The sequence below is a fragment of the Arachis hypogaea genome, chromosome 18, assembly GCF_003086295.3.
Source record: "Arachis hypogaea cultivar Tifrunner chromosome 18, arahy.Tifrunner.gnm2.J5K5, whole genome shotgun sequence".
In the NCBI taxonomy this organism is placed as follows: Eukaryota; Viridiplantae; Streptophyta; class Magnoliopsida; order Fabales; family Fabaceae; genus Arachis; species Arachis hypogaea.
In genome coordinates, this window is record NC_092053.1 from 29,603,173 (window position 1) to 29,612,423 (window position 9,251).

The following is a 9,251-nucleotide window of genomic DNA, read 5'->3' on the forward strand; positions in this document are numbered from 1 at the left end:
AACTCCCTTCTTCATAGGCGTCCCATTACTCACAGGATTCCTTTCAGAAGTGTACATGAACTGGTTATTAGCAACCATGTCAATGAGTTCTTGAGCTTCTGCAGGCGTTTTCTTTAGGTGAATGGATCCACCTGCAGAGGTATCCAATGACATCTTTGATAACTCAGATAAACCATCATAGAATATATCCAGGATGGTCCATTCTGAAAGCATGTCAGAAGGACACTTTTTGGTCAACTGTTTGTATCTTTCCCAAGCTTCATAGAGGGATTCACCTTCTTTCTGTCTGAAGGTTTGAACATCAGCTCTAATCTTACTAAGCTTTTGAGGAGGAAAGAACTTGGCTAAGAAAGCCTTGACCAGCTTATCCCATGAGTTCAGGCTATCCTTAGGTTGAGAATCCAACCAGAGTCTAGCTCTGTCTCTTACAACAAAAGGGAAAAGCATGAGCCTGTAGACTTCAGGATCTACTCCATTAGTCTTTACAGTATCACATATCTGCAAGAATTCAGTTAAGAACTGAAAAGGATCTTCAGATGGAAGTCCATGAAACTTGCAGTTCTGCTGCATCAGAGAAACTAATTGAGGTTTCAGCTCAAAATTGTTTGCTCCAATGGCAGGAATGGAGATGCTTCTTCCATGTAAATTAGAATTTGGTGTAGTAAAGTCACCAAGCATTCTCCTTGCATTGTTGTTGGGTTCGGCTGCCATTTCCTTTACTTGTTCGAAATTTTCAATCAAGTTGTCTCTGGATTGTTGTAATTTAGCTTCTCTTAGTTTCCTTTCAGGTTCTGGATCAGCTTCAACAAGAATGCCTTTTTCTCTGTCCCTGCTCATAAGAAAGAGAAGAGAACAAGAAAAGAAGAGGAATCCTCTATGTCACAGTAAAGAGGTTCCTTATTGTTTAATAGAAGAAAAGAAGAAGAAATTCGAACACAGATAGAAGAGGGGGTTCGAATTTGGTGATGATGTGAGGAAGAGATGTTAGTTAATGAATGAATAAATAGAATAAGATGAGAGAGAAGGAGGAAATTTTCGAAAATAATTTTTGAAAAAGAGTTAGTGATTTTTGAAAATGGTTTTTGAAAAAATGTTAGTAATTTTCGAAAATTCAAATAAAATAAAATGATTAGTTAATTAAAAAGAAATTTTGAAAAAGAGGGGAGATATTTTCGAAAATTCTAGAGAGAGAGTTAGTTAGGTAGTTTTGAAAAAGATAAGAAACAAACAAAAAGTTAGTTAGTTAGTTGAAACAAATTTTGAAAAGATAAGAAGTTAGGAGGTTAGAAAAGATATTTTGAAATCATATTTTTGAAAAAGATAAGATAAGAAGATATTTTTGAAAAGATATGATAGTAATTAGTTTTGAAAAAGATTTGATTTTTAAAATCACAATTAATGACTTGATTCACAAGAAATCACAAGATATGATTCTAGAATTTAAAGTTTGAATCTTTCTTAACAAGCAAGTAACAACTTCAAATTTTTGAATCAAAACATTAATTGTTATTGTTATTTTCGAAAATTATGATATAAAACTAAGAAAAAGATTTTTGAAAAATATTTTTGAAATTTTCGAAAATAACAAAGAAAAAAATGAAAAAGATTTGATTTTTGAAAAAGATAGGATTTTTAAAATGAAATTTGATTTGACTCATGAAAACAACTAGATTTTAAAAATTTTTGAAAAAGTCAAATCAAAATTTCGAAATTTTAAGAGAGAAAAAGGGAAAGATATTTTTTTGATTTTTGAATTTTTATGATGAGAGAGAAAAACAAAAAAAATATGCAATGCATGAAATTTTTTAGATCAAAACAATGAGTGCATGCAAGAATGCTATAAATGTCAAGATGAACACCAAGAACACTTTGAATGTCAAGATGAACACCAAGAACATATTTTTGAAAAATTTTTGATGCAAAGAAAACATGTAAGACACCAAACTTAGAAATCTTTCATGTTTAGACTCTAAGAAACGAAAAATGCACATGTAAAAGAAGAAAAGACACAAAACATGAAAACATCAAGATCAAACAAGAAGACTTACCAAGAACAACTTGAAGATCATGAAGAACACTATGAATGTATGATATTTTCGAAAAATGCAAGATGCATATGCAAGTGACACCAAACTTATGATATGACTCAAGACTCAAACAAGAAATAGAAAAATATTTTTGATTTTTATGATTTTCTAATTTTTTTTTTGTATTATTTTTTATTTTTTTTTTCGAAAATTAATTGAAAAAGAAAAAATAAGGATTCCAAAATTTTTTTACATGAATTCCAGGAATCTTGCATTCTTAGTCTAAAGCTTCAGTCCAGGAATTAGACATGGCTCACTAGCCAGCCAAGCTTTCAATGAAAGCTCCAGTCCAAAACACTAGACATGGCCAATGGCCAGCCAAGCTTCAGCATTTAACACCAGAGTATATTGCTCTTGATAACAAATTGCAAGCCTCAGTCCAAATAAATTTAGACATGGCTTTACAGCCAGCCAGGCTTTACATGCTTCATGAAACACTAGAATTCATCTTTAAAAATTTTGAATCAAATTTTTGAAAACATTTTTATAATTTTTTCGAAAACAGATGAGAAATTTTTAGAAATATTTTTGAAAAATTTTTGAAAATAAAATAAAAAGAAAATTACCTAATCTGAGCAACAAGATGAACCGTCAGTTGTCCAAACTCAAACAATCCCCGGCAACGGCGCCAAAAACTTGGTGTTGTTGCCGGGATTGGGATCTCAGATGATTCTTGGCGCCAAACAGGAACAATTAAGTCCCCGGCAACGGCGCCAAAAACTTGGTGCACGAAATTGTGATGTCCAGGCTCGAACTATTCCTGGCATGTGAGCAACTTGGTACGCGTAATCGTGATTACACATTCATAATTTGTCACAACTTCGATACAACTAACCAGCAAGTGCACTGGGTCGTCCAAGTAATACCTTACGTGAGTAAGGGTCGAATCCCACAGAGATTGTTGGTATGAAGCAAGCTATGGTCACCTTGTAAATCTCAGTCAGGCAGATATAAAGTGATAATGGTGTTTTCGAATATTATATAATAAAATAGGGATAGAGATACTTATGTAATTCATTGGTAGGAATTTCAGATAAGCTAATGGAAATGCTTTTCGTTCCTCTGAACCTCTGCTTTCCTGCTATCTTCATCCAATCAGTCTTACTCCTTTCCATGGCTGGCTTTATGTGATACATCACCACTGTCAATGGCTACTTTCGGTCATCTCTCGGGAAAATGATCCAATGCCCTGTCACGGCACGGCTAATCGTCTGGAGGCATCACCCTTGCCAATGGCTTCATCTTATCCTCTCAGTGAATAATATGCTCACGCACCCTGTCACGGCACGGCTATTCATCTGTCGGTTCTCGATCATGCTGGAATAGGATTTACTATCCTTTTGCGTCTGTCACTAACGCCCTGCAATCGCGAGTTTGGAGCTCGTCACATTCATTCATTCATTGAATCCTACTCGGAATACCACGGACAAGGTTTAGACTTTCCGGATTCTCTTGAATGCCGCCATCATTCTAGCTTACGCCACGAAGATTCTGGTTAGGAGATCTAAGAGATATTCATTCTAGCTTATTTCATGTAGAACGGAAGTGTTTGTCAGGCACGTGTTCATAGGGGAGAATGGTGATGAGCGTCACACATAATCATCACCTTCATCACGTTCTTGGGTGCGAATGGATATCTTAGAAGCGAAATAAGATGAATTGAATAGAAAACAGTAGTACTTTGCATTAATCTTTGAGGAACAGCAGAGCTCCACACCTTAATCTATGGAGTGTAGAAACTCTACCGTTGAAAATACATAAATGAAAGGTCCAGGCATGGCCGAGATGGCCAGCCCCCTAAAACGTGATCAAAGGATCATAAGGTAATCCAAAGATGCCTAATACAATAGTAAGAGGCCCTATTTATAATAAACTAGCTACTAGGGTTTACAGAAGTAAGTAATTGATGCATAAATCCACTTCCGGGGCTCACTTGGTGTGTGTTTGGGCTGAGCTTGAGTGTTACACGTGCAGAGGCCATTTGTGGAGTTGAACGCCAGTTTTTGTGCCAGTTTGGGCGTTCAACTCTGGTTTTGGATCCTTTTCTGGCGCTGGACGCCAGATTTGGGCAGAGAGCTGGTGTTGAACGCCAGTTTACGTCGTCTATTCTTGGCCAAAGTATGGACTATTATATATTTCTGGAAAGCCCTGGATGTCTACTTTCTAACTCAATTGGAAGCGCGCCATTTCGATTTCTGTATCTCCAGAAAATCCACTTTGAGTGTAGGGAGGTCAGAATCTAACAGCATCAGTAGTCCTTTTTCAACCTCTGAATCTGATTTTTGCTCAAGTCCCTCAATTTCAGCCAGAAAATACCTGAAATCACAGAAAAACACACAAACTCATAGTAAAGTCCAGAAATGTGAATTTAACATAAAAACTAATGAAAACATCCCTAAAAGTAACTAGATCCTACTAAAAACAATGTCAAAAAGCGTATAAATTATCCGCTCATCAAGGGGGACAGGGGGTTAGTAGTGAGGGTGGGGGAGATGGGTTTTTTGTTTTTGTTTTAAACGTAAAATCGTCAAAGCATTATTATTTTTTATGAAAAGGATGATTTTAAAACTTTTAGTCACGTTGAGGATGATTTTAAATTTTTAATAACAAAAAAATGTCGGAGGCGAATTTGATTTTCACCCCAAACCTTAGGGACGAAAAAAGTACTTAACCCTTATTTTAACATATTTTGTAACTAATTAAATTAAAATATAATAACATATCAACTAAAACTAAATAAATCAAAATGTACTAACATATCAACTAATTAACTATTTAAAATTAGAGATAGACACACAGTCACACTAATTTCAAAGTTCAGTGTCCCTATCATATACTACGTCACATTTAATTTCTCTGAGCGTACGTAATTCCGACGTTGAGTCATATATACTTTTCAAACTTTCCAAAACTTAAAAAAATTTTCAAATAAACAAACATTTCAACTCATAAGAAGCATTTACATCAAAAAAATATAGAAATATTCAAGATTTGAAGTAATTTCTTTCCAAAACTCATAAGGAGTTTTTTTCAAAACTTTCTAATAATTATTATATTCAAAATGTAACAAGTTATATTTATATCTTCAGCCCATAGAAATTTAGGTACATCACTTTCACTAAGTATGGCTCTAACCATTTCTTGAAGGCTTCTATTTCTCCTTTCTACAACACTATTTTGTTGAGAAGTTTTAGGATAAGAGAAATTGTGTAATATACCTAATTTATTACAAAATGACTCAAAAGCTTGATTTCAATTTCTTTTCATAATCACTTCTAATACAAATAACTTTCAAGTCTTTTTCATTTTAAATCTTTTTGCTCAAAAGATTGAAGGCTGAAAAAGCATCATTCTTGTGAGTTAGGAGTAGAACCAAACTGAATCTACTATAGTCATCAACCACAACTAAGTCATAGTATTTACCTCCTAGGCTTTGAATTCTAATAGGACCAAAAAGATCAATGTGTTGCAACTCCAAAGGTCTCTTAGTTGAAACATCATTTGATTTGAAAAAACTTTTGGTTTGTTTATCCATTTGACAAGCATCACAAATAATGTCTTTGTCAAATCTTATTTTAGGAAGATCTCTAACTAAATCCTTTTTAATTATCTTAGAGATATAAAACATGCTTGTATATCCCAATCTCTTATGCCATAACCATTTTTTCGAATCCATAGAAGTGAAGCATGCTACATTTTATTCTCTAAGTTTCTCTAAAGTAACAAACAAAATATCACCAGATTTTTCATTTACAACTAAGCATTCCAACCTTTTGAAAGTAACCCAATAACCTAAATCACAAAGTTAACTAATGCTTAGAAGGTTGTGCTTTAAACCATCAACCAAAAATACATTGTCTATGAAGATAGAAAAATTCTTACCCACTTTACCTACGACAATGATTTTGTCATTTCCATCATCTCCGAAAGTCATAAATCCTCCATCGTACTTATTGATTTTGATGAAGAATGTAGAATTTTCGGTCATGTGCCTTGAGTATCCACTATCCAAGTACCATGTATCTTTTTTTTTTTTTTGGATACAAGGAAAATTTGCACAATACTTTAGGTAACCGTAAGTATCCAAATTAATATGGATCTTTTGATGTTAAACCATTTTGGATGTCCAAGAGTATTGAAATTACTAACAACCTTGTACACTTTATTTCTAACTTTTCTTTTACACAAAAAACATTGATTAAATGAATGACCATATTTTTTGCATGTTTGACAATGATTCCGTTTTGCTGATTTTTGCAAGTGATAAGAGGATTGAAATTTTTTATTTTCGAAAGTTGAAGCTTCAGTTTCAACAAGGAGTTTTTCAAAAACAGCTTCATTTTTGTCAAAATATTCTAACCCAGATTTTTTAAATAAGGTCTTTGACTAGCTAGTAATTTATCCAAGTTTCTAGAACTTTGAGCAACTTAGCTATGTCTTTATTCAAACTTTTAATCACTTTATGGAATCTTTCATTTTCATCAATTTGGTTCATTAAAGCAATAACTGAGTGCTTCCCTTTAAATTTTTCATTTTTAGTTTTGAGTCGTTTATTTTCTTCAATTAAATCAACATTTTTAGCTTCACTCAGTTTTTCTTTAAGGAATGTGTAACACCCTCATTATCAGAATATCATGCTTCCGGCTGCGCTACTCTGATAGAAGAATTGCGACAACTTCATATACTTAATAATAAAATAGGAGCCTTTGACTCGACACTATATCGCTGTTTTCCTTTTTAATAAAAACGGAAATACTTTTTCACTGAGAATTAAGCAGGCATATACATATATACAAAACTTTCTACTCAAACAACTTACAAATATTATATACATACATATTATTACAGTTACGACTCCTATCCCTCTTACAAGAATATAATAATAAAGGCAAGGGAAAGTCTATAACATATATATACAAATAAAAACAACATATTTAGGAACTTAACTAAAACTTTGCAAGCTTCCTCGTTCGTCCTGAAAAGATAAAACTGTAGGGGGATGAGAACATCATCCTCGAAAGGGTTCTCAGTAGAGGGTTTAAGATTTGTTATAAGAAGATACGTATAAAGAGAAGAATTGGTTTCAAGGTAGTGATTATCGTTCGTCCTAAGAATCTTTTAAAAATCAACGGCTAATCATCCAAAAATTTTCAAAGAAACAATATTTACTTTTCAGAAAATCCAAAATCTTTCTTTTCTTGTAAGAGAATCTTAATTGGTTTCCTAGACTATATGAATGACCAACCTGTTCTAAGCATAGGTTCATTAAGTCTATGCTAAACCAACTTAATTTTTTATACTCTACTAATAACTCAATCAGAACCCAATCACAGCTTTCAACCTATCACATAATCAATCAACACAATCATCATCTTGGTGCACGAATTGTGAATCACACTTTTCACAACTCGTACCACTAACCAGCAAGTGCACTGGGTCGTCCAAGTAATACCTTACGTGAGTAAGGGTCGAATCCCACGGAGATTGTTGGTTTGAAGCAATCTGTGGTTATCTTGTAAATCTTAGTCAGAAAGTCAATTATGTTTATCAGTGTAAATAGTGGAAAATAAAGGAGTGCGAATTAAATACTTGTTGTGCAGTATTGGAGAATATGTTGGGGTTTTGGAGATGCTTTGTCCTTTGAATCTCTGCCTTCTCCCTATCTTCTTCTTCACGCACGCACATCCCTCCTATGGCAAGCTGTATGTTGGAGGATCACCGTTGTCAATGGCTACCATCCTTCCTTTCAGTGAAAATGGTCCAGGTGCGCTGTCACCGCACGGTTAATCATCTGTAGGTTCTCGATCATACCGGAATAGGATTCGCTATCCTTTTGCGTCTGTCACTACGCCCAGCACTCGCGAGTTTGAAGCTCGTCACAGTCATCCAATCCCAGAATCCTACTAGGAATACCACAGTCAAGGTTTAGACTTTCCGGATTCTCAAAGATGCTGCCAATGGATTCTAGCTTATACCACGGAGATTCTGATTAAGGAATCTAAGAGATATTCATTCAATCTGATGTAGAACGGAGGTGATTGTCAGACACACGTTCATGGATTGAGGAAGGTGATGAATGTCACGGATCATCACCTTCTCCATAATTAGGCGCGAATGGATATCTTAGATAGGAACACACATGTTTGAATGGAAAACAGAGATACTTGCATTAATTCATTGAGGCACAGCAGAGCTCCTCACCCCCAACAATGGAGTTTAGAGACTCATGCCGTCAAAAGGTACAAAGTTCAGATCTAAAATGTCATGAGATACAAAATAAATCTCTAAAAGTTGTTTAAATACTAAACTAGTAACCTAGGTTTACAGAAAATGAGTAAACTATAACAGATAGTGCAGAAATTCACTTCTGGGGCCCACTTGGTGTGTGCTGGGGCTGAGACTAAAGCTTCTCACGTGCCTGGGGCTGTTTTGGGCGTTCAATGCCAGCTTTGGATCCTTTTCTGGCGTTGAACTCCAACTTGTAACTTGTTTCTGGCACTGGACGCCAGAATTGGGCAGAGAACTGGCATTGAACGCCAGTTTACGTCGTCTATCCTTGAGAAAAGTATGGACTATTATATATTTCTGGAAAGCCCTGGATGTCTACTTTCCAACGCAATTAGAAGCATGCCATTTGAAGTCATGTAGCTCCAGAAAATCCATTTTGAGTGCAGGGAGGTCAGAATCCAACAGCATCAGCAGTCCTTTTTCAGCCTGAATCAGATTTTTGCTCAGCTCCCTCAATTTCAGCCAGAAAATACCTGAAATTACAGAAAAATACACAAACTCATAGTAAAGTCCAGAAATGTGGATTTTGCCTAGAAACTAATGAAAATAAACTGAAAACCAACTAAAACATACTAAAATCTATATGAAATTAACCCCAAAAAGCGTATAAAATATCCGCTCATCACATCTCATCACCAATAATCTTGAAAGTACCACATTAGAACAAACACAGGCAAAACTGACAAGAAAAATATAGGTATAGATAGCAGTTACAGCAAATAGCTCAGATAGCAGTTAGTAACAGTTTAGCAATCAGGCAAACCAAAACAAATTCAAACTCAAGCAAAACATACAAATGCATATGATGCATGCCTGTCCTATGGCTAATGAGCTCATCTGTCGGTTATACAGCTAACCCGACATGTCCTGGTAGCT

At 34.8% G+C, this 9,251-nt stretch overlaps 1 non-coding gene across 1 annotated transcript; it reads left to right on the forward strand.

Moving 5' to 3' along the window:
• Nucleotides 1-208: 208 nt before the first annotated feature.
• Nucleotides 209-315, forward strand: LOC112774156 (small nucleolar RNA R71). Its single transcript, XR_003188657.1, has one exon. It is a non-coding gene; the product is annotated as a small nucleolar RNA R71 (small nucleolar RNA).
• Nucleotides 316-9,251: the final 8,936 nt, after the last annotated feature.